The 25,921-nt window shown below is 51.7% G+C and overlaps 1 protein-coding gene across 2 annotated transcripts in view; it reads right to left on the reverse strand.

Moving 5' to 3' along the window:
- Positions 1 to 25,122, reverse strand: part of Lingo1 (leucine rich repeat and Ig domain containing 1) — a 180,943-nt gene extending 155,821 nt beyond the window's left edge. For both annotated transcript variants that reach the window (XM_041638570.1, XM_041638569.1), the window contains exons 1-2: positions 25,089 to 25,122; positions 5,308 to 5,417 (exon numbers count right to left, since the gene is read on the reverse strand). The gene's annotated coding sequence lies outside the window, so the exon portion shown is untranslated. The remainder of the gene's footprint in view (positions 1 to 5,307; positions 5,418 to 25,088) is intronic.
- Between the last annotated feature and the right edge of the window lie 799 nt (positions 25,123 to 25,921).

Genomic DNA, 25,921 nt, shown 5'->3' on the forward strand with positions numbered 1-25,921 from the left:
TGAATCCACAGACGCAGAGCCATTAGAGACGTGTGTCTCGGGTACCCTGTGCTGCTCCCTGACTAAGGGGGCAGAGGTGCAGGGAGGGAGTACTGTGTCCATCAAGCCTAGGACACTGTTGCGTCCCCTCCAGGAGATGGGGGCCCCACTGGGCTCAGAGGCAGAATAGGAGAGCTCCTGAGTGCCAAGTGCCATGGAGCCTGGACCCACTGTGAACTTCAGAGAGGCAGATTCAGCTTAGTTGGCAGAGGAACAAGTCTTACCGGAACTGTTCCAGGGCCATCAGCTTTCCAGCTGCGTAAGGGAAGGTCAGATGAACACCCGTTCTCCCCTGGCGTGGGTCAAACAGTCCCAACCTGAACAATGGTTATGAGGTGACTGGGGCAGTTAAGGAGCTAGCTCCGTTGGTAAAGTTTGCATCTCATACATAAGGATCTGAATTCGATCCTCAGAACCAATTTTTTCAATTAAAAACTAACATGGTTGTATGTGCTTTATAATGCCAGTTCTGAGGAGGCACACAATCTCTGGGGCTTGCTGGTCAGGCTGCCTAACCTACTTAACAAACTCCAGGATAATGAGAGAACCTGTCTTAAAATACAAGGTGAGAGCCGGGCAGTGGTGGCGCACGCCTTTAATCCCAGCACTCGGGAGGCAGAGGCAGGCGGATCTCTGTGAGTTCGAGACCAGCGTGGTCTTCCAGGACAGGCTCCAAAACCACAGAGAAACCCTGTCTCGAAAAAAAAAAAATACAAGGTGGGTGACCTGGGTAACAATACCCAGGGTTAACCTCTGGCTTCACACACACACACACACACACACACACACACACACACAATGACTGGGCCTTATTAATCATCTACATTCTTGTGTCTCCCTAGCAACTAGCAGATCAGAATGTCCAGGTGACCTCAGAGGACCCTTGTCTCTAACTTCCCTGGCTGTCTGCGGCGGTTTTAATGAAATGTTCCCCATAATCTCAGGCATTTTAATGTTTGATCACCAGTTGGCAGAAGCTGTTTGGGAAGTAGGAGGTGTGGCCTTGCTAGAGGAACTGTGTCACTGGAAGAAAGATTTGGTTTGTATTCACCGATTGATTTTTGAGACTAGGTCCCCCTGGTTGTTGTGGATCTTACTCTGTAGACCAGGCTGACCTTGAACTCAGAGATCAGCCCACTCTGCCTCCTAAGGGCTAGAATTAAAGACGTGTGCCACCACTACCTGACTGGAAGCAAGTTTTGAGAGTTAAAAGACTTTTGTCATTTCAGTTGACCGCTGTCTGCTTCCTGCTTAGGGCTGCAGAGACACATGTCCTCAGCCTCTCTCCAGCACCATGCTACCGGCCTGCCATTATGGACTCCTCTCTCTGTGGAACCACAGCCAAATAAACCCTTCCTCCTGCAAGTTGCCTTGTTCATAGGGTTTTGCTGCAGCAATAAGAAGGTAAATCATAGTGTCCTCCTGCAGAGCAGGGTGTCGGCACCCCAGCCCCCAGAGCTCCGTGGTTTGGGAAGAGCTTGACAGTGATGCATGGAGTGGGGACAGCATCTAGACAGGAGACAACTTGGACAAGAGAATGAGGACAGCAAGCTGAAAACAAGCTAAAGATGGAGATGAGATGGTACAACAGCTTAGATTAGCTCACCACACGCAGTCGGGCTGGGGAGTGCCGACCGCCTAGTGAAGGGAGCCAAGAAGTAGCTTTGTCAGAGAAGGCACCTCAGAGAGGTGTGAGAAAAATAATTCCAGAAGGAGGTGATGGGAAGTGAGGCTGAGCTTGGGTGAGGCAGGTCACGTATTAGAAAGATGACAAGTGCAACGGATGGGTGTAGCCAGATGATGTTAGAATTATCAGGAGGAGGACTTGGCACAGGGCACTACCGCAGGGTCCTGAGAAGCGTGACCTGAGGAAGGCTGTTAGTGGGGCTTAGAGGAGCCTGCACTGTGTCAGTCTCACCAGATATGGCGCTCTTTGGAGGAGGGAAGGATAATAGAATTGAGCCCAGTATCAGCGGTTAGCACACCTCCCTCACCTGACAAATGTCACAGAAGGTACCAAGTATTAGATCCCAGGGAGGAGTGGCTGGGAGGGTGAGCTGTCAGGAATTTCTAGGGACTGCAAATTCAGAGACCCAATCCTCATCTGCAGAGCTGGAGTAAAAGGGCCGGCTGTCGCTAGGGAGCCCTAAGAGTAGGGTTTGTGTTGGGCAGTGAGCCCCAGACTCCTCATTGGTTCCCAGCCACCTGGATACTGACAATAGCAGCATGTCTACAAGAGCAGCCTTGGCCCTTCCCAGCTGCAGATCCCCAGGTCCACTCTGCCTGCCCCCAGCTTTAAAACATCTCCAAATGGGGTTCCTGTCTTCTCCTCCAAGTCTACCTGAGTAAGCTGTGCCTATTACACACATCTCCAAACTCTGCTCTCTCACAGCCTACAGCCACCCTGAAGATGCCCCTTCTAAAGCCCCCAGTTTAAGCTTGCCATCATGTCTAAAATGGGTCTGGGGTCTTTAGATTTGCCTTCCAGCCTCTCTGGCCCACCCGTCTTGTTTCTATCAGTGATCCAGAGCCTGGGAGCTATGAGCTGCCTCCATGGTGACCTCTATGTCTGGTTTGTCCAAAACCTTAGACCTTAGAGACTTTAGACCTTAGACCCTAGACTTTAGACCTTAGAACCTTAGATCTTCTCTTTCTCTCTTTGTCTTTGCTCAAAGGAGCCTCTGCCATCAGTCCCATGCCAGCCATCCCGCATTGGAGGACCCCCCCCATCTTGTGTGTACCCCCTTTCTAGCCTTACTAGATAATCTCCATAGCACATCTTACTCCCTGATCTGACTGCTGAACTGCTCTAGATTTTCCAGCCTGTCCTGTTTGAAGGTCAGTTCTGTGAGAGTAGGAATTTATCTGACATGCTCCTGGTGGGGACACACGTTTCTCCAGATGTGATACTGGGCACACAGAACCACATCTAGTGTGCCGTGGGTGTTCAGCAAGTCAGGAGAATGAGAAATGAATGAACCACTGAGCCATTGATACCAGGGAGCGCATGTGGAGCACCCAGCACATACCATGTAAGGATAAATGTGTGACTCAGGAGACATTCTGCCCCGAGAAGCCCACATACATATCCCCACAGGCAACCCCAGCCTCCATGGGAGCAGGGCAGAGACCAACAGCAGCAGCACTTGGGTGTCAGGGGAGCTATCCCTGGCTCTCCTGAGTCCCCATCATGAACCACCATCCCTGAGACAACAAGGAAAGGCCCATTTAAGTAATCACGCTCATTCAAGCAAGAGCCAGGAAACGCATGCTTCCTGAAAGAACTGGACAGGGCTCTCCAAGTACATAAGGGCTCCGTGGAAACACCACAGATCCCGCTGGACTGAGAGGTGTAAGGCCTAGACCTAGCCTTGCCTGCACTTCTTCTAGCCTGCTAACCTGCCTCTTCCCAAACACAGGAGCTCTTCAAGAAGTGACAAGGAGGCAGGGGAGAGAAAAGAAAAATCTGGGCATTTTCAGGATTTCAGGGGTTCACCAGGCCAAGTGCCTGCCCCTCAGCACAGGAGCACAAACCCTTCCCATCTGGCCCCAGCCCCTTCCCAGCGACCCAGGCCCAAGCACAACGGCAATGCCCAACCTCCACACTCCTGCTCCGGCCGCCCGTCCCCTGCCTCAGTCTTTTGCTGCCATCATCACACTCCGTGCGTGACTTTGTTCACCGAGGCTTTATTATAGTGACAAAACACTGGAAACCATCAAAATACACAACAGAGAACCAGCTAAATGGGACACAGCAACACAGGCTGGAGCATTATGCTGCCATTAAAAATCACATTATAGAAGAGTATTTAATGACGGGAAAATGATCTTGGTGTAGTATTAAGTGCAAAAGGCAGGTTAGAAAACAGTAACTACAGCTTGATCTCAATTATGTCATAAATACATATTTTGTAAAAGACTGACGGGCAAAACACCCAAGCGCTTTCATTTCTCTACCGAGAACACACATTACATTTCATAACCAGAAAAATAGATGGTTTTTAAAGGACCCTACAGGCTTCCAGCCTTGGCCCAGAATCATCCCCTTCAGCCAGCCCTACCAGCCACCGGCTGAGCCAGGCTCCCCATGCCCTGTACTTCCTGGAGAGATCCCATGTTGTACCTGTCAGTACTGCTTCCCGCAGGATGGGGGAGTGGAGGGGGTTGCGGGAGCCTCCTGGTCAGGATGAGGCAGAACCCAGAACACTATGCTCTATTATCCAGGCACCACAGAGACCCCTGACCTCAGCCTTTTGCCCATTACCTGGTAACTAACATGGATAACCAACCCATCCAGGACCAACCAAGTATCAGGACTGTTTTAATTGGGTAAGTAGACTTCAGAGTGACACCTAGTGTCAGGGAGAGAAAACTGGGTGTGTGCTCCCTGACAAGTCACACACATAACTGTTCCCAGGGCCCAGGAAGGGGACTTCTGAGCATGCGGTTCCACTGAGTCTAGAAGAAAGGACAATATGGTCTAGCCTATACGACCATCCCTACTTAGCAAAGTATCACTGTAGCCTTCTCTCATTGGCTCAGACACAGGAGTAAGGTGACTCACATGTCACAGTCAAATCGTAGACAAGCCAAGTAGCATCTCGGACGTCTTTCCTGTCTCTCCCACTGCCCCCCACCACCTCATTGGATTTACCATAGCATCCACACATTCCCTCACACAGGACATGGAATGGGAGGCCTGTCACCTCCCACACCGTAGGCGCCTTGGTCCTTATAATGCAGAGTAAGAGGCCATCTGCTCTGTTCACACACGCCAAGGTCAGCTAGCTGGCAGTGCTTGTCACAAATACACACACCTACGATCTGAGCCTTGTCCTGCCCTGAAGGTGTCTGGACCCAAATGTCAACGGTGGAGCCCCATTAACTCCACACATCAGAGCCAAGGCTAGCCTCTTGACAGTTTCTTGGACACTGACTCTCTCCGTCCACACGTTCCCACTCCCTCCCGGCCTGGAGTCAAGCACACGTTTGGTCAATAAGTGACAGGAGCAAGGACAGACCGTGTCCGTTTGCCTTTAGAGACCCATCCCCCACGCCAAATGGGAACCTATTAGCCAGGGCTGTCTGTGAAGCCATGTGGCTGGGACAAGCGCCCCAGGCTTCTGAGCTGGCTGTGGACCAGGACCGGCCGCAGCCAGGGCTACTGGGATTTGATTTCGGAGGACAGGGACAGATGGACACATGTGGAAAGAAGGCCCTGAGACAGTCCTCCCTGGAAACCCCACTAACCGACAAATGGCCTTTTACCTGTGGCTGGGTCGTATTGGGTGCAGCTGGGCTGGGAGCAGCCTGGGTCTGGCTCAGTTGGCCTCTTTGCCCATAGGCACCAGTACCTCAGGGCCTGTGGATACAGGAGGCTGTAGGGAGAAAGAGGAGGTGACTGTCAGAAAGGGCGGGCAAAGAGGGGGAAACACGCAAACGGGTCTGAGTCCACCTAGCTGGGCAATTACCATTGTACACACACGCGTGAGCACATGTACACACACTCGCTCACGCGCGCGCGCACACACACACACTTTGTACTCAACAGCATATGTGTGTTGGCACACTCGGGCCACCAGCTAGGGCAGTGAGGCTCTGGGACCTTGGGGATCTGACTGCTTCTCTCCACAACTGGACCTGTAATCTTGGGACAGCCAAGTCTCTAAGCCTCACTTCTATTATCCATGAAATAAGGGGTTTCTTCTTCTACAAGGGCCTAGAAGACAGTAGGTATCCATCAATACCACTAACCTACCTCCTCCCCAGCCACTAGATGCTAAGGCAGGTTCCAGGCTAACGTTGGAGAGTGCAGTCGACAAAGCCCAGATTCCTCTCCCTGGGCCTGGGCCCCACCTTACCTGTCCCCAAAGGTCCCTGCAGTTCCCACTCATGCTCACTTCAAGCATTCTCCAAAGACTCCTCAGACAGGAGCAGGAAAGGCGCTAGCCTGCCCAGCCTGAGTCCCCAGCACGTGATGCTCCCGGAAGGCCAGTAACAAGGCAGATGCTCTCAGCTCTCCCACGCCATGACCCTGTGACCCTGAGCAGAGTTTTTCTCTACCTCAGTTCCTTCAGCCTCTCAAAGTCCTCAGTCCCTTTCTGCGTTGCCGCCAAGAGGTCTCAGTCTGATCTGTGTTTCTCAGCGCGTGAGACACACGTCTCTGGGTTGCATGAAGGGATTTAGATGGTATGCGAACATTTTTATTTCCTTTGGTTTGTGTTTATTTCTCTGTGTACTAGAGAAAAACATGACAGGCGCATTACAGGCGTGATTTCACGGATGTGTAACTCAGGGAGCACCGTGAAAACCCACCTTCAAATAGTAGCCCACGAAAGGCAAAGATCATGGAAAAAATAAAGGTGGGGAGGTGCCTGGAAAACACTGCTCTCTCCCAGAAGCCTTTCCTGGGGCCAGGCCCTCAGTTCTCTGGTTTCCCATGTGTTACCAGTGGGCACCGGCCCGATCCCCAGAGCATCCCATAGACCTTTAAGATCGGATGCATGGGAGGGTGAGTAGATGGGGCTCCAAGATGGTTGATGCAGTCAGGGCAGAGTCCATGTTCTAGCAATCTATGGTATCATTGAAATTTCTAGCCATGTTACAGGTGAGAGGGTGGGATCTGGAAAGTGGGGTCTTCATGCCTCCTGGGCTACAGATCCTCCTAGGAGGAGGCAGAGAAGTAGATGCCAAGTAGGATCCTGACTATAGCAAAAGGGCCCGACAAGAAAGGGTCCACTGGTCCTCCATCCCTAAACTGTGCACCAGTTCAGATGGCCCTAAAGGTCAGAGATCTTGGTCCCAACAGTCACAGATCTTGGAGATCAAGACAGAACACAGTGAGGCCAGCCTGGCACCATTGCATGGCCAGAGCCCGGGTGACTCATCAAGCCAGAGTCCCCCAAGCCAGGTCCAGCCAAGTAGGAGTGCCCTCCATGGCTGCCCAAGCTGGCTCCCAGTAGACTGGCATAAGCCATTCAGGCCCAGGCCAACATGGACAGCCATGTCCTTGGCAGGCCTCCAGACCACCTGGTTGGCAGCCCGGAGCCCAGCTCTACCTGAGCCAACAGGCCAAACCATCCCCATGAGTGCTTCTCAAGCCCCTACTGCCATGCTCCCAGACAATGAATGGGTCTCCAGCTCCCTTCCCCCAACCCTCTTTGAAGCTCCTGCTCTCCTCAGAGGCATCACACGAAGTTGCTATGGAAATGGGACCACAGGCAGAGCATGACAATGATTTGGGGCAGGAAGGAGCTGCAGTGGGAGCCAGCGCTCTCCTGGACACGAGGCCTGCCCATGTGCTGAGTCCCAGGGAGAATGTGAGAAGGAGGACCAAGGGACCTTTCAACCTGCCATGTTGGCTTCTTGCCCCTCAGCAGGGCATACAGAAAATCCAGTGTCTGCTCGGCAGCAACTGGAAGATGCTGCCAAAGTGGCTTCAGCACTGAGGGGAGGGAGCATTGCAAAAAAAATGACATGTCACAAAAGTTATATCGCTGTTCTGGGAGACACCACACAGAATTGGCGTCTGAGAGGTTAAGTCCCATCATGCGAACTGAAGATTGACAGCCAATCCCCCCACCCACAAGTCAGCCCTGAAGCCAACCCAGAACCCCAGTCCCTTCTTCCACAGACCCAACCCTCTGACACACATTGCCTTTCATTCCCTACTCTTTTCACACGCTTTCACTCCTTCTGCAAAATGCCCGCTATGATCCTGGTGACTGAGACAGATGCAAAGGGTAGAGGAGATACAAGGGCAGAGATGACCCATCACGGCTGCAGGGAAGACGTCCAGATAGAAATCCAGCCCCATGTGTCGGGGGTGGCAGCCTCAGACTTTAGGTTATACACTTGAGCCGTGCTTCAGAGACCTCCCAGATCCCCTGACTCACACACTCTGTACTCTACAGCCCACTGAGGCCTCATTTTCCAGGAGGCTGTGGGGAGTATTTCCTTTAGCATCTTGCTATAGTTGGGAGCATGCATGTCTCCCATAGGCCTTTGTATTAAAAGCATGGCCCCCAAGGAGGGACTACTAGGAGCAGGCTGAACTTTTGGTCCTTAGGTCAAAGGGAGTGTGCTTTCCTGAGAGATCGAGGCCACACCCTCTTCTGCAACAAGGGCTATGTTCAGCACGTTCTTCTACCACCATGTGCTACCTCATTATAGACCTGAAGTAATGGGGCCAACCAATCATGGGCCAGAACCTCTAAAAGGGTCAGCTAAAATTAACCTTTACTCTATAAGAAGGCTGTTTCAGGTATTTCGTTACAGTCATGGTAAGCTACGATCTGCAAGGTGTCCCCTTCCATTCTCTAAGCACAGTACCTATCCCACTTCTGGTAGGGGGTGGGTTGCACGCTGCTGATAAAGATGTGGGGACTTGAGCTCCACCCACGGACAGCCAGCTGGACACTTTGTTCTTCCCAGACCTCAGGCCCAGCCTAACACCTGGCAAGTTCAAGGTGCCCAGGGGCAAACAGACACGTAAGAAACTTAATGGACACTGTAGGAACAGGATGACTGACAGAAGCTGGGCACAAGCTTTGAGCTCCTGTGTAGAACAAGGTGCTTTCCTCATAAGTCCTAGCTTGGAAGACCTGCCAGCTCCATCGTGTCCTGCATGAGCCGTCCCCCAACAGCAGACATAGCCTTCCTGGGCTTGTCCCATGAGTGGGGACTACGACCTGAGAAGGCAAGAGCAGCAGGGAGAGAAGGTGGAGTCTTGTCCAAAGAGGAAGAAGATCCTGAAAGGCTTCCTGGTGGAGGCAAAAGTTGGGCTGGCTCAGAGCCTGCCCTCCAGAAAGAACATTTCTTCAGAGAATAGGGACAACGTCTGTTTGTCAGTCCACATGACTTGGGCCTAGACTGGCAGGCAGAAGGTGAGGGGGACACATTCCCTGGCAGTTGGCATCCTGTGCCCACACCATGGAGGCTTTCCTAGTTGCTGCTGCCTAATGGGAGCATAGCTGTGGCAGGAGAGGCAGAGGAGGGTGGGGCAGAGCACCACCTCTCCAGGAGGTGGATATGCAAAGGCAGAGCTGCGGTGATCTCGGACCTCAGCGGACATAAAGAAGGACGGAGCTAAAAGGTGGACAGATGGGGTCACAGCTCCCCCCTCCCACCAGAGACAGTTCTACAGCTGCTGAGAGGAGCAGACAGCTGGGAAGGAGCCTGCCACCACAGCTTTGAGAAGATTTTCTAGCAATAAAACTCAGATTTGAAAGGAGACTTTGTGCAGTGAGGGGAAGCCTTCCTATGCCAAACATCACATCCAGAGGCTGGAAAGTGAAAACCTGACAAATCCACCTGCAGAAACATGTAAAACATCTGTACAGCAGAAGACACCATAAACAATGTTAAAATGCAAGGAAGACACTACAAGAAAATACCACTAATATGCAAAGAGCCCCTACAAGTCAATAAGAAAAAAAGACAAAAGAGAAAGAATTGGGAGTGAATTAGGAATTCGCAGAGGAAGAACTAAATTGGCCAATAAACGAATGAAAAGATGTTCCGTCTCGCTGGCAATCATGCAGATGCAAATGAAAACGACACGATACCACTTTTTTGCCCATCAGATTGGGAAAAATGAAGATGATTTGTAACAAGCGGAGCTGGCGAGAACGATGGGAAGTGAACTCTCATAGACCGCTGAAGGGAGCGGAGTTGGCTCAACCATGGCAAGCGTAATTTGGCAATATTGATTAAGAGTTTAAACCCACATACCCCACAACCTCGTAATCCCATTTCTAGACGCCTGGTCTACAGAAAACGACAACAGCAGGGCGAGTGCACACACAAAATTACTCAAGGATGCTCAGAGCAGCAATGCCAGTAAGAGGAAGAGAGACACTGGACATGGCCTAAGCCTTTATCAATAAGGAAATATTCAAGTAAAACGTAGCCCATCCTCGCCACGGAAAATTCTGCAGCCTTCCGACAGTGTGAGGCACAGCTGCATGGCGACAGGGAGATTCGAGACGCTACCTCAAAACACCGGTGTCTGCAAACAGCAGCCTATCCATGATGGAGACAGGTCTGCCAGGCCTCTAGGTGACCGCCCTTGAGGGGTGTGGCAAGGTGGCACAGGGAGTTTCTGGGGTTTCTGCATCCCACAAATGTACTGCTGGATTTTCTTTTGTAATCAGAAAAACAAAAATCAATAGAGAGCTAATGGATTTTTTTTTAAATCTTGCCCAGACCCTAATATAAAATGCAGATCTAAGCAGCACTTCTTTGACTGAAAGACAGGACTCCATGCTCCCGCCGGGCCCCAGGCGCCGACCCCCAGATCCCTACTGGAACTATGGGACCAATTTAAGACCTTGGCCGGAGAATATGGGGCCAAGATGACAGAGACAGAAGGTCACCCCAAGTGTACAAGCCATCTCAGCTGGATGGCGCCCAAACCCAGAATTCTGGTCTATGAGTGCTGAATAGGGGGCTGGGGGATTTTTTAGCTGGAAAAAAAAAGTTAATGGCCCTGGAGAACCCTGGACTAAGGCTCAGAGGGTGAGGGAACAGCGGGCACCTTTTCAGAAAGCCGGGGTGGGGGTGTTTATCTTTACATGGCAGAGAAGTTTGCAGAACCATGTCTGCAGCTAGAGACTGGTGTATGCTCTCCAAGTAGCAAGTCTGTCTGTGTAGAGTCGGGGTGGGTCTGTTGTTACTCCCTGGATGACAGCAAAGAGGGTGTGTATGTCTCAAGGGAAAGAAACACAAGAAGCCTTGTGTGTCTCTGGGAGGTTCCCATCAATGAAAAGACTCTGTGTACATTTTCTCTCCCTACCCACACTGTGTGTGTGATAATGCTTATCCCCAAGGCTCCTATCTGCCGGGAGACTGGGTGTAAGAACATGTGTGTTGGGATGTGTGAATATCAGCAGGCCTGCAGGGGCCAGAAGCAGGTGGTGGACCTCAACACCCAAGCTGCAGTTCTCCCCAAGTGCCCAGGCCAGTTGCATACACTTCTCCTGCTGTGAACCAATCAACAACACCAGAGGAAACTGACTAGAAGACTGGGTTCTCTTGCAATTCTAGAAGATTCCTCTCCCCTAATTATTTATTTACAGGGCTAATAGCCCACTGACCCCCAACAAACACCCTCAAGGAGACGAGAAAGTTATGTGAGGTAAAGACAGAAAGGGCCAGCAGATTTTTTCTGAAGGTGGTGAATGACACTCACCATTCGAGTCCGACCCACCCAAACTCATGAAGACTTCTTAAAGACTTTTAAAATATTTTAATTGTGTGAGTGATAAAGACTTTTAAAATATTTTAACTCTGTGTGTGTGTGTTTGTGTGTGTGTGTGCATACACATGAGTACAAGAGCCAATGGAAAGAAGAGTGCATCAGATCCCCTGGTGCTGGAGTTCTAGGTGGCTGTTAGCTGCCCACCATGGGAGCTGGGACCTGAACTAGAATAGTCTGTAAGCACAATGCATACTGAGTACTGGGCCATCTCTCTAGCCCCCTTCTGAGGGCCCTCTATCTCATCTTCAGTGGCCGGGATCTGCATTCCACAATGAGGATCCAATCATATGGAGTGCCTGCTCCATAGCTCTCTCTGCCATCTTCCTACATTCCTTACCAGACCCATCAGGTCCCTTAGGATCCTTTCGCAACTGACCCTCAGACTCAAGTCTGCTCCCAGTGCCTCCCAGCTCTACTTGAGTCAGTGTGAGGTTCCTGTCCTCCTTGACAGAGTCTGGCTTCTCAGACCTGCACCTTCTGTTCCCTCTGCAAGGGATCCCCTCCCTCCCTGGCTAGTTCCCAGTACCCTTCAAGAAGTTTGTTCTGAGCCGGGCGATGGTGGCGCTCGCCTTTAATCCCAGCACTCGGGAGGCAGAGGCAGGCGGATCTCTGTGAGTTCGAGACCAGCCTGGTCTACAGAGCTAGTTCCAGGACAGGCTCCAAAGCCACAGAGAAACCCTGTCTCGAAAAACCAAAAAAAAAAAAAGAAGAAGAAGAAGAAGAAGTTTGTTCTATGGAATCAGGGGGTGGGAGCGCTTCTATACCTTTGCCCAGTCCCTCTCTGACTCCTCTCACTGTGGCTGATGACATTTCTGACTTCCCCAAGACAGGGGTAGATCTTGTTATCTGCATCCCACAGCCTAGCCAAGGCCTGATACAGAGGAGACACCAGGAATAGATGTTTGTGGGATAGATTAATAGGTTATCAGAGCACTGGTCCTGAACTAGACATACCATGGGCCTTCATAAAGTGGCAGGGTAGAGCAGAAATGGCACAGCCTGGGCTATGTCAGTACACTTCCTGTCCTATGTCAGTACACTTCCTGTCCTATGTCAGTACACTTCCTGTCCTATGTCAGTACACTTCCTGTCCTATGTCAGTACACTTCCTGTCCTATGTCAGTACACTTCCTGTCCTATGTCAGTACACTTCCTGTCCTATGTCAGTACACTTCCTGTCCTATGTCAGTACAAGGATCAACAGGCGTTAACCATGACACCTGGGCAATAACTGAAACAGGAGGTCCTCACTGGGAACCAGGAAGCTGTGAGCACTGAAGCAGCACAGGGCTGGATATGAATATACACATATACAGAAAGAAGCACATGGTGCTGACTCGGGCCCTTCAGATGTAGAGTGTCTATAGCCCAAAGTGATTATGAACTGCCAAGCAGGAACTGAGAAAAACGGCCCCCCAAGAAAAGGCTGAAGCATGCAATGGAACCCTACATGTCAAGCACCAATTGCAGAGAAGCAGTACAGGTCCTGTGGCCCCAGGGAGCCTTGGAGAGAGCAAGCAGCTAGGAACATGTGGAGAAGCTGTCCAAGGTAGCAGCAGTTTTGGTGTGCAGGGAGCTTCCCTTCAAGGAAAAGAACCAGCACAGGCTGGATGGGGCAGAGGTGAAGAAGGACTGGCAAGCCCAAATTTTACTTGAACTCTCTGGGCCTTGGTTTCCCTGCTGAAGTCTCTGGCCACATATGGTGGTCCTTAGAATGTTCATGGTTGTGGCTGCCCCTCCACCAGGTTGCAGGCCTGGTCTGTACTGTCCATTTGGCAGTGGTCTCTCATTCCTTAGCTTCCTGCTGCCCTAACTGGGATAGGAGACTGGTGACCCTAGTCAGTTAAAGAGCCTTACTGAGACCCAGGCCCCTCCTGAGAGTTGCAGTCACCAGCTCCCATAATAAAAGGTTGAGAGAGAGAGAGAGAGAGAGAGAGAGAGAGAGAGAGAGAGAGAGAATCCTGAGTCTGGGCAGGACAATGGGAACCTGGGACCAGGCAAGAAAGCTGAGCAACCAGCTCAAAGACACAGGAACTCAGTAAGTCCTTCCTCAAGTCCCACTGACTCTTCTGGGGGTTTTCTTCAGCTTGGCCTTGGTCACACCGAGAGCTGGTGACAAATCTGGACCTGGGTCCCCCTGCCATGACTGGATTCACTTCTGATACAAATATATCTTGCCCCTCAGTACTTCCATGCACGTCTCAGCACCTTTTTATTTATTTATTTATTTTGGTTTTTCGAGACAGGGTTTCAAAAACAGCCCTAACTGTCCTCGAACTTTTTCTTGTAGACCAGGCTGGCCTCAAACTCACGGAGATTTGCTTACTTCTGCCTCCCAAGTGCTGGGATTAAAGGTGAGTGCCACCACCACCTGACTTTTTTTTAATCTCGGCACTTCTTGATCCCTGCAGAAGCTCGCCTGAGCTCCAACAAGCTGACTCAAACATAGATCTGCAGCAGCCCCCATTCCAGCTGCCCTCAGCCTTGGATTCCTCCCCTCTAAAACCAGGGCACAAAAACTACTCTGTATCCTGTTGTGAAGGGCCTCGTGGTACAGTTTCCTTAAAGCCAAGAAGGGGAATATTCTACCCTTCATCTCTAGGCCTCAGTTTCCCCTATCAAAGCAGAAGGGTTGCCATGAATGGTGCTTTAGGGAGCCTGGCAGGTGCCAAACCCGAACTCTGAAGAGGCAAGATGATCACTATCCATCCTGCAAGGGCAGTGTGGCCACAGCAGGGCTCCAAGCTGGAGATACCTGGGTGTCTGCAGCACCACAGTCTCCACCACGTCGTGAATCACTCCTGCCTGAGCCACTCATAACCTACCTGGCCCCTTTCGACTCCAAGGACCACAAGCAGCTTAAAAATGGAAAGCCCACTGTGAGAGGAGCAGTGATCAGAGACAGGGAGTAGGGTGGCCAAGTTCACACAGGGCGTCCAGAACGGCCAGATGCAGAGCCCAGACCCTTGGGAGACACTGTATTTCCATGTTTGCCTGACCTACCAAGGCCAACTGAGAATCTGTGGCACATGCACAGAGATTTGGAGGTTTCTGTCACTTCCCCTCTGTAGCCATGGACTATACAAATTCAAAGTCCCTAGAAACCAATCCTGGCTAGCAAGGGCCAGTGGCTGCACAGACCTCATTGCAAACAACTTTGCCACTGCTGAGTACTGTCTGGCCAGGCAGAGCTCCCCAGCAAATTAAGACCGATGCCAGCCACAGAGTCATTCATATTCTGGTCTGGTTGCCCGCTTCAATATGGCTGCGAGAGGCAAGGGCAGAGGCAGCCCTCCGAGAACGCCCAGGGATGATTCCTCTCCAGTTCCAATTTGCTCTCTATCATTAATGCTTTTGAAAAGCCCCACACACTCTGCAAACAGAGAAGGAACATGATCTGCAGAAGGGAGGAGAAGAGAGAGCTGGGAACTGGGCAGAGAGGCTCGACAGAGGTCGCACTGGCACTAGTCTGGGGCCCTGAAACCTGGAGTTGAAACCCAGGGGGATCTATGTCTACTGAGGACATTGGTCCCTGATCTTCTATCTCAGCCACTTCAAGTGATTGTTCCATGTCAGAGTTAAGTAGGCTTTACAAACTGTAGAGGGCTGTGCCTTGAAGAACACAGGGAAGCAAACCAGTCCAGGGAAGTAGAGTCCTAGATGTCCCACCAAACCAGAGGAACCCATCCTAGGGTCCTGAAGCCCCCTCACCACAGCCTAGACAGCAGGGATGAACAGCAGGATCCTGTAGACCCAAGCTAGCATTCACATCCCACTGGCCCACTGTAGACCCAGACTATGTCAGCACTTATCTCCTGCGCAGAACACTTCCGTGGCTCTCCACTTCCCAACAGGCTACTAAAAACCCTGCCCCAGGAAATCAGACCCACCCGGCGAAACCTCAATACCAGCCGCACCTAAGTCCTCTTTGGTCACTCTTCCCTCTAAATGCCACTTCTGCTATAAAAGCGCCTCCTCCTTGGCTCCGGATAACCTGTCAGACCCCCAGCCTTCTCCAAGATGCAACCCAAGTATTTCTCTGTTTATCTCTCTCTGGCACCCCTGGCACATTCCCCCCTGGACTGTAACTGAGCAACACAAAATTATGTTTGAGTGGTACTCCGCTATAACCAGTGGGCTCTCGGGCTCAGGGGCTTTGTCTAGCACATCCTGTACATTCCCATTGCTTGGCGAAGTGCCTGGCTCATAGTAAGACCATTCCTCCAGGCAGTCAGTCTTATCTGGGCACATAATACGTGTCACACACTCTGCCGGGGATGCAGCGGCTGACGACCAAGGTGTCCTTGTGCTCGAGTTGTCTCCAGTGTATGTGCTCAGAAAATATCTATTGAAGGCTAAAGGACACATGGCCACTTTGTAATGGGGAAACTGAGGTCTAGAGAGGTAAAGTGCCCATCCAGAGGTATTCTCGCTTCCGGCTCACTTCCCTTCCACCCTTTCTCTCTCAGGACTGTAACAGCAGTGAGGGGCAACTCAAAACAAAACACCAGAGTCAAAAGGGGAAGGAAATATGGTGGATTCCCCCAGCCTCCGTAATGTAAAGAAAATTGCTTTTGCTAACTATCACAGCTTAAAAGCAATTAGAGTTTTTGGAGGGAACTCTGGGCACAAGCAGAAGTGACGACGTGAGCGCCCAGCACGGAATGGTTCCAACATTCGCTCGCGTCAAGTAAGGGGCTGGGTGGGGGTGTTAAAAGAACATCTTTGGGCAGCATTGCGACTAACAGGTGTTCAGTAAACTCATTCTGCCTCCATTCATGCTTGACTCTCAGACACGGCTGTCCAGGCCCCAGGATGACCTAGATGAGTACACAGGCTCCCAGGCCACCATGGAGAGTCACTCAACAAAATGCTTGCCTGGAAGATATGTGACATCTGGGAGCAAAGGGTATAGAAATCTGTGGAAGGGTCTATGCCCACGAAGACCTAGTGGGTGTGTGGCCAGCAATACCATGGCTTAAGAAAGGCTTCCTTGGGGCCATGGAGACCCTAAGAAGCCTCTAGCACAGGAAAAGGAGGACAGAGGTTCTGGGTCCTCTTTGGCCTTTAAGCCTTGGTACCTCCCCTCCCCCAGGCCCACGGGATCCAGTCAGAAACCAATACCAAGAGCGCAGCAATTGAGGATAAAGCTGAGAGCAGAGCCCAAGCCTCATGATCCAGCAGATAGCGCTAGGCTCAAACCCCAACTTTACACTGGCCAGGCAGGTAACCTCCCTGAGCGTGCGAGGGCAGCATTCTCTCAGGGCCCAGCTGGGTTCCTGCAGAGAGAGTCGGCAAACAGGGCAAGGACATACATGCATGGTAGGCATGGTGCCGTCTGGTCACCCCTGTACCCTGGGACAGCACAGGGAGTGCAGGGACTTCCGTGGGTGGTAGGCATGATGCCCTCTGGCCACCCCTATACACTGGCACAGCAGAAGCAGGCCTGGTGAGGTAAGGGGCAAGGCCTTACAAACCTTCTCAACTCAATTCCCATTCCTCAGGGCTTGAAGGACCAGCCAACTGACAGCCAGGGCCTTGTGCTCCACCTCACTCTAAACAGATGAGGCCCCATCCCCACTCAGTTTCTCCAGAGAAAAACGGTACCCAGTATAACTGCTGACAGGCACCAGCTCAGCCCTCACTGAGCCCTGGTCGGTTTCTGTCCTTTCCTTCCCTGGCTGCAGGGGACACACAGGCTTGAAGAGTCTTTCAGCAGAGTCTGCCAGCAGGGACATAGACCAGGTACCAAAAGCATTTCGCTATCTCTGTCTTTTGCTCTCCCTCTGGTCACATCTCTCCCAGGAACTTTCCCACCCCTACCTCAGTGTCCCCTTATACCAATCAGTGATCTATTCATTGTGGGGTCAGTGGAGGAAATACAACGCCAATCTCAGGACATCCCTCTGAGGCCTCTTCCTTCATCTGCACAACCATTCATTTGCAAGTCAGTGACTACACTGTCATATACACAAGGATATTCTCTGTCTCTGTCTCTGTCTCTCTCTCTGTCTCTCTCTCTGTCTCTCTCTCTCTCTCTCTCACACACACACACACACACACACACACACACACACACACACCCTGTCAAACCACTAGTTGTCCAGACTGGAGTCCTAAACCCTCTCTGTTAGGCCAGCCCCCACTTCCATCTTCCCCATTGCCCCCTCTTTGTGGGGACAGATCAGCCTCTGGTGCCAACAGATGCTCCCTAGAACCTGCATGGCCAAAACCTGATAATGTTCTCCTAAAAACAATAAACAAGGAGTTGTTTTCGATTTTTTTCCTGACACTGCAGTTCCTTGTTAATCCCACTGCAAACAAAGGGAAGAGAGGCAATTAATCTAAAAAGGTCTCTTCCTATCTCCTAAGGAACCTCTGATCCCTGCCCAATGACCCACCCAGAGGTGGTCCTATCCCTGCCATCTGCCAGGCTCCAGGTCTCCTCAGCCTCTTTTACCCTCTCCCCCACGTGTGTACTTCTCTGCTATGTGACCTTGGGTAGGACAGGGGGCTCCTGGGACCTTGGTTTTCTCACCTATCAGCACCCCCTCATCCCTCCAAAATAAAGTGGAGAGAATAACTTGACCCTCTGAGATTAAACAGAAACATTTTCTCTTGTTTAGAGAGACAAATGTTGAACTATTTAGGGATGAAATGTCATGATGTCGATAATAGACTTCAAAATAATTCAGAAAAAAAGAAAAAGATTGTTAAATCCAGGAGAGGGTGTCTGGGAGTTCCCTGTACGATTCTCTTTGCCTTTCTGAGCTTCTGAAAATGTTCCTAACAGAAAGTTAAAAGGCACTGATCACATGATCAAGCCCACAAACAATGCCCTGAGCTTCCAGGCGCACCTGAAAGGCAACCCAGTCTTGTATGTAGGTTAAACATTCCCCCCTCCGAACCCCACCATCTCCTCTTGTCGGCTCTCTGGAGATTTCTCTCTCACACGTTGCACTGGCGCCCAGACCCAGCACTTCACTGGGGTAACTATTGTCTGTGGCCATGGCCCTTTATTCTCCAGTCCCCTGTCCTCTCTGCAATAAGTCATGGTACGGGGTCCACTGTCTCTGAACCTCAAGATGTTCTTATTCAAAGCATGTCAGGTAGAAATGAGGACAAGCTGTCACCATTCAAAGGCAAAGTGACCGACATCCCATTTAACAGGTGGGAAACAAAATAAGGCAGCTAAAACACAAAGGAAAGTAGAGGTGAGCAAAAACTCCCTGTGTGCCCCAATGCTCCTACTCCCCAGTCTCAACCCTGGGTCCTAGACTGGAGGGAGGCCCAGCACTTCTCTCTAGCTCCTGTTTGTCCAGCCTCCTCGTAGGGATGAACGGCATGATGGAAATCCCTTAGCCTGGCCCAAATGACCCACAGGCCTGCCCCACTGGTCGATCATGAAGAGTTATCAGAATCCCAAATAATCAATCGCTAATTGCTGAATGCCATGCAATTCATCGGCAAGAGTTATGTGTGGCCAGTGACTGGGCCCCCGGCACAGTCTGATGGGGCCTCCTGGGACAGAGCGGGGTTATGTCTGCGGTGAGCAATGCAGCAGAAAAGCCGCCCATAACTTTTATGTTTCTCAAACAATATCCTAGGCACAGCCCACATGCTGGGCCCTGGGGCCACCCAAGGAGGAAGTGCAGGGGCCGTGGAGGCCCTGAGGAATGAACCACATGCTCCGATTCATTTGTCTGTCCCCTGAGCTTGCCAGCTACCCAAATGGAGAGACCATAGCATAGGGAGGAGGAAATAGCAGAGGATTGTTAGAAGTACAGAGTCAGACTAGGCAAGGTGCTGTAGAGTTGGGACACCACCCTGGAGGGAACAGGGAAGACACTAGGGTATTGAGTGACAGCATTAACCACCGCCATGTGCTGAGAGGGACTATCCACAGTCACCTTCAGGCTACGAGCCTGAAGTGCCTGGTCTTAGTCATCTCTGTCCCCATAGCACCCAGCACAGCTGGGCTCAGAGGAAGCACCCAGCAAATGAATCACCAAATGCTTGCAGGATCATTAAATTGTAGAGGGCAGACTCCAATACTACTGTCATGGAATAGTGTTTTTATGCTCCATCCATTTACAAATGCGTATTTGTATAAGTGTCCCAAAAATAGCCTTGGGACACAGGCTAGGAGATTCCTCTTTCCAACTATAAAGAGACAGGGTTGGGGGAATAGTGACCTCCCTAGAGTCATACAGCAGTCAGAGGCAAAGTCCAGGACCTTCACCCACTTCCAGAAGACTCGCTTTGGCATATCCCAGAACTGTATAGAAGCCTCCCTAGATCCTCCCAGCTCCTCCTGCTTCACCCCATTAGGAAGCTACCCACACTGGCCTCTTGCCCACCAGGAGAGGATAGAGAAACATGGGCAATTTTCTTGACCATCCCTGGTACCAGCTGCTGTGACTGAGGCTGGTCTCCAGGACTGTTTACTCCTGCTTTAATGGAAACTAGACTAAGCAGGACTTTCCAGAGTCCCCACACTTGGAGCAAACAGAAAACAAAGTCACTTTCAGTCCCTATTCCAGAAGTCTGGGCAATCTAATTCTGGAGCAAGAACACTGAACTAGGAGACCAGAGACGTCTCCGGCCAACAAGCTTTGTCACTTCCCTGACCCCTGTTTTCTCACCTGTGGACAAGGTAATGTCCTGCTCTCAGTACAGGACAGCCATCAGGGTTAAACATGAATATAAAAGTGCAGGAAAGGGGTGGGAGAAATGGCTCTGCAGTTTAAGAACCCTGACTGCTCTTGCAGAGGTGCCAGGTTCAGTTCCCAGCTCCCACTTGGTGGCTTATAACCATCTGTAACTCCAGGTCCAAAGAGTCCCATATCTTCTGCTGACCTCTTTAGGTACTGTTTGCATATTGGGCACTTACATACACACAGACAAAACCTCATACACCTAAAATTAAAATAATATATATAGAGAGAGGTAGAAGGATCAGGAATTCAAGGTCATCTTCTACTGAATAGTAGTTTAAGGCCAGCCTGAGCTACAAGAGGTCCTAATACCATCCCCCAAAAAATAATTAAAGTATGAAAATTATATAACAAATTTTGTTCTAGGAGATAATGTCAAGGCTCCTCTTTGCTTCAGTCAGGATACTGAAATCAACAGAACAGAAGGCACAAAATGAGCTCCCACTGCCTGGCGCTCTACAATCTTGAGAAAAATGTTTTCAAAATGTATTAATGACATTTCTATTGCCTTAATGTCAATCTCTTCATTACTCTTCATTATACAGGTAAAGAAACTGAAATTCAGGAAAAAAAAAAAAAAGATGCGATTTATCCAGGTTCACCGGGCTTGACAGCAGCTGAATAAAAATTAAAATCCAGTTCCATGTGCGTGCACACCCCAGGCCATTTTGATCGTGCCTCATTGGTTTAGGGCTGCCCATACCCAGAATCTCAGAGACAGAACCAGTTCTCAGTGTGAGGGAGTATACCGCATACACATACAGACTCCTCTGAGGCCAGAGAATGGCTCCCCAAGACTCGTGGGCTGCAGGACCATCAGATCTGGGTGGGGCATATGAGAGTAAGGTGGCTGTCACAGCTCCCCTGGCAGATGGGTGTTACAACTGGGCCACCTGCCAAGACCCAATCTCCATGTCCAAACCAACCTGGACATCAAGGTTCCATTTTGGCCTCTGCCTGCCCTGGCCTTGGTGGCTGGCAGTGTCCGCATAGACCTAAAAGGCCATGGTGACAGCCGCTATCTCTCCTCCAGCAGCAAGCATCTCCCCTGATGTGGCCATATGGCCCCATATGCTCCTTGACAGCTGGACTGCTGAAGCAACTGCCTGAGGATGTCCTCTTCAGAGCCCCAGAGCCCTCACCACCCCACCTACCTCTGCCCAGCAGGCCCCAGGAATAATCAGAGAAATGCTAGGCTGGAATCCTGTACCCCTGACTTTATGCCCTAGGCCAGCTATGGCTCGTCTGGGGACTGATCTCTTTATCTGTCTAACAGCAATGCTGACCTCTAAGCCCATCCCTTTGTATCCCACTTCCAAGGTTATAGATCACCCGAACTCACTCCAGTTAGCCAGTGAGGCAGTATTTCCCATTGTCAAGATACAGAGAGACTGAGGTCCAAGAGTTGGCCCAGTGGCTAGCTCAGAGGCATGCACTTCTGGGAACTACATCTATGACTCAGGGCACCTGCCATTTCTGCATGCCTCGTAGGTGATACTGGAGCTAACCTGAGCCCTAGGCCAACTCTTATGAACCACTCCTGTCTCCACTCAGACAGAATCTGTCTTTCACCACTCGCCCTCCCCAGGAAGATACACCATACTGCTGCCCCTGCTGCTGCCCCTGCTCCTGGACTCTCCTGCAGCCCCAGGACTCCCTCACTGCCTCTCTGGCCTAGCCAAGCTCACCATCAGCAGCAGCAGCAGACGTGGTTTAAATCACAAATCTAATTTTGTCCCTTAAGAATTTTATCTCTGACCCCTGTATCTGGCATCAACACGCGCTCCTTCTCTGGGCACTCAGACTCCCTTCATGTTGGCCTGCTTATTGCCTGTCATTCTCCCGCGTGAGCGACTCCACAGCAAACACTCTACCCACACCGGGCGCTTCCCACCTCCTTGCCTTTGCTAATGCCGGGCCGTCTCCTGGAAAGCCCTCACCCACATCCACATTCTCCAGTCACTCATTGATTCAACAAAGATTTATTGAGCATCCACTACGCACCTGAAACATTTGAGCTGGCCCAAATCCCTCCCAGCCTTCCGCGCCATCTGAATTGTCCCTTTTCATCCCCAGCCTGTGCATGTATACTCATGCGGCCCCTTCTGCTCAGGCCCAGAGATGGGGATCCAAGCCTGGTTCCCCTTCACAGCTCATCCAAGGAGGGCTAACACTATCATCAGCATGCACCCCGGGTCTCAAACCAGATGTCCCAGATGTACAGTGAGTCCTAGGTGTAGGATTCTAGGCAGTGGAGAGAAAGGTCCAAGGTGTGGTTTAGGGGAATAAGCATTTAGCACTGAGAAATCATAAAAAAGATGTACACTGGCCAGAGTGACCCTCTGCCCTTAAAGGAGGTCTCATGGTCAGAGACAACTTTTGCCAATAAGTCACCCCATCATCCAGTCTACCCAGCAACTTCTTTAGGTAGCTAATTCTAATGTAACAAATTTACAATTTAAACCCCAGAAAAAATGGGTCCTGGCTAGCAAGGGAATCAAGGGGCCACATTCCTGAGGTTAGAATGAGAGTGGCTAACTTCCTAAGGGGCAAATCAGTGGACAGTCAGTGGGCCTCAAGAGGATTCTTATCCCAGCAGCACAGACAAAGGGCCAAGGAGGTGGCTTGCCCTTTCCCCAGTTTAGGAAGACACAGAGAGCTCATCTGGCTAAAACCAGCTGGAGGCCTGGAACAGAGCCACCTCTAGAACAGAAGAACAGGGCAGGGGTTCAAACAGGCCTGGATGGCAGAAGTTGGGCCATGCCAGACATTTGGCCACTCTCCATCCACCTGGAACATTGGTCCATACCCAAGAAACAAAAATCCAGGGCTCAGTGAGAGAGAACTTGCCTAACATGTAGACCCTCGGTTGGACTTCCAGCCAGTCAGAACAAAGCAAAAGCCCAGCTTAAGGAGGCACAGAGGTAGAGAGAGCATAGTAGAAAGAGAACAGAAAAGCTGTGGTTGAGAATGTCAAGTCAGCAGGAGTTGGAGAATCAGCCAGAGCCAGCACAGGAGGAAGGAGGTGAGGCAGAGAGGCTGCCCTGGTGGGGAAGCCAATAGAAGCTGAGGAAGCTGTGGCAGCATCCGTCCTGGAGGCACAACTACCACAACTAACGTGAGACCTAGTCATCCCTGAGCCACAGCCGGCACCTCCGAAGGCCTGAATGAACCTGCGGAGTCAAAAGAGACCTGCAGGCTGTTCAGACCTCCTGTTTTTGACCTGTGCTTCCTGGGGAGGAATTGACCCATGAGCCATCAAGTTCCCTCCCATCCCCTAACAATACTTTTAGCTCTCTACAGCAAAATGACTTGCTAAAGGGTGAACTCTTGACCCAGGGGGCCCACACATAATGGGCATCGACAAGGCTCAGCCTAGCTCTGATCCTGGAATAATACTGGCATGCCAGAGTTGTGCTGAGTATAGCAAGCAGACCAGGCTACAAACCATCACAGAGCACAGGCAGGATCTGTCCCCGAACCTAGGCATCAGAAGTCTAACCAGACTAGAGTGAAAGGTCTCATGGGTGAAGTCGGAGAGAGAAAGTGCCTTGGCAAAACTACTTCAGGCTGAGTAGCTGTCCCATCCAGGAAGGATGATAGTAACTGACAGCAGCGAGCTATACTGGGGTGACTCCAGCAACAGGCTTCTGGAGTCCTGGTTCCAGAGCAATAAGGAAAGTCCAGTTCTCCTGCCTACCCCTTCCTGCTTCTCCAGGATCAGGATCAGAGCATCCCATCAGAGAGGCAAGGGCCCTGTCCTGAGAGAGGAGAGAGTGTTCTCTCAGCTCAGTTTCTACTTCAGTACCCTCCTCTGTGAACAGAAAGCCTCCCTGAGGATACTGCCTTCTCCTGAAGTAGCTGAGAGACTCCAGGGAGATAATGGAGGTGGGAGGAAGTGCTAATCTAAAGCAGATCTCAAGGAGAGATTGCCTTCCCGGAAAACTCAGCTAGATACTGGCTAGTACAGCCACCGTGCACTCCAAGCAGCAACCACACTAAGATCAAGGCTTCTAAACCCAAAGGCTTGTGCTTTGAATGACAGAGAAAAACAAACAAACAAACAAACACATATATGGGCTCTGCACAGAAGAGAACTGGAAGTATTCAAGATCCAATCAGTATCCAAAAGTTACTTCCTAGAAGAGGAGGAACCTGTGCTGGAGATAAAGAGGACTTAGCAAGGCGACTATGGGAAGGTTTCCTGAAGCAACCAGTACAGGACCAGCAGAGACTCATAGGAAAGGGGATACACAGAGTAAGAGTGGCTGACAGACATTGCTCTAAGCTGGGATGGCGTTGTCAGGCTAGTAAGCCTGGATATGCCCCTTCTTTCTAGCCTCAACCCCATGAAAGGTGGGCATCTAGTTCCCCAAGCAGCTCAACTCCAATACATTAGTTTGAATTGGCAGGTAGTTCCTTTTTTCAGGCAGCCGTCCATTGAGCACTGGACACAATCGCGGTCACACATCTGCACGCTTCCCACTCCTCCACCTTCATGCTAGCTGCAGATATTACTTGGTCCTTGTGGAGCTGTCGGTATGCAGTCCCGCCTGACCCTGGCAGGGTCACAAGAATCTGGTATGGTAACAACTCCAGTGGCACTACTGGACTCCATGGGTGTCCAAGAGATGGCTGACCTGGTGGGGTGTCGGGAGGGCACACCTCAACCCACCAGGGGTTCCGAGAAGAGCCCCCACTCGAGTCTCCCTCTTGTTCTCTTATCATGAAGAAAAACCAAAGTTGAACCGTTAAACCTCCACCCCACTGCCTCCAGGCCCACCATGCCCGGGATGCTCCGCAAAGTTGCTCCAAGCCTTGGTGATTCCTCAGCCAGGTGAGGGTTTGACGGAGCTGCGCAGCAGGCGGGGAGCGCGGTCACGCCAAGGGGGTCGAGCGTGCACGCCAGTCACGGACGCGCTCTCGACACCCCACCCCCACCGCTGCCCCCGAGGTTCCAGCCCAATCAGAGGCTGCGCACGCTGCGCTGCCGGCGGGCTGACACCCCAGCTCCCCCTCCTGCACCCCTACGGCCCCAGCCCAGCCGCAACATCCGACCCGACCACACTCACCATCCGAGTGCGCCGTCCACGCGCGGCTCCGCTCTGGGCCGTCATCACCTGGCTCGGCTCGCCTCCGATCCCTGCTCCAGCTTGGGTTCCCGCTCTGCAGGGCTCGGCTCCGAGATGGTGGCCGCGGCAATGAGCGAAGCAGAAAGGGCGTGTGTGCGTGCGCGTGTGTGAGTGTGTGTGAGTGTGTGTGTGTGTGTATGAGAGAGAGTATTTGTGTATGAGTGTGTGTTCACCGGAGAGAGCGCGCAGCGTGTGCGCGGGAGGGCCCCCGCGCTTCCCTGCACTCCGGATTCCTGCCTCCTGCTTTCCACGCTGCGATGCCAGCAGAATCCCTAAAGCGCGCTCCCACCCGCCCGTGTGCTCACACTCGCGCACACACGCGCACACTTGGACGCGCACACACCCCCGCTGCCGCACACTCGGTTCTGCACTCCGGATTCTCGCCCTCCCGGGGCGCTCATCGAGCCCCCCGTCCCCCCCCCCTCCCCGCTGCCCCAGCGTCCTCGCCAGGCGACCCCTCCTGCGCAGACCGCGCCTCACGTTCCCCGCCACTCCCAGAGGACACCCGGCGGGCGTCCCTGCTCCTCAATTATTCCCTGCCCCGCTGTGGCCACACTAGCAACCTCAGCCCGGCCCCACTGCCGGGTTCCTGCAGCTTCTCCCTCACCCCTGCCCGAGGCCGTGTGCTCTCGTTCCTTTCTCGTTGTTATCTGTCCCCCACCAGTCCCCGGTCAGTCCCTGGCCTCTCCCGCTCTCTTTCCGTCTGCCTCACCACCGCCCTTTACCGCGCCCACCTCCCCACCGCCCTGCGCTGCCTCTCACATTCTCCGCAT

Source organism: Microtus oregoni, unplaced genomic scaffold (assembly GCF_018167655.1).
Source record: "Microtus oregoni isolate MIOR12 unplaced genomic scaffold, Mior012 000055F_ref0000237, whole genome shotgun sequence".
Lineage (NCBI taxonomy): Eukaryota > Metazoa > Chordata > Mammalia > Rodentia > Cricetidae > Microtus > Microtus oregoni.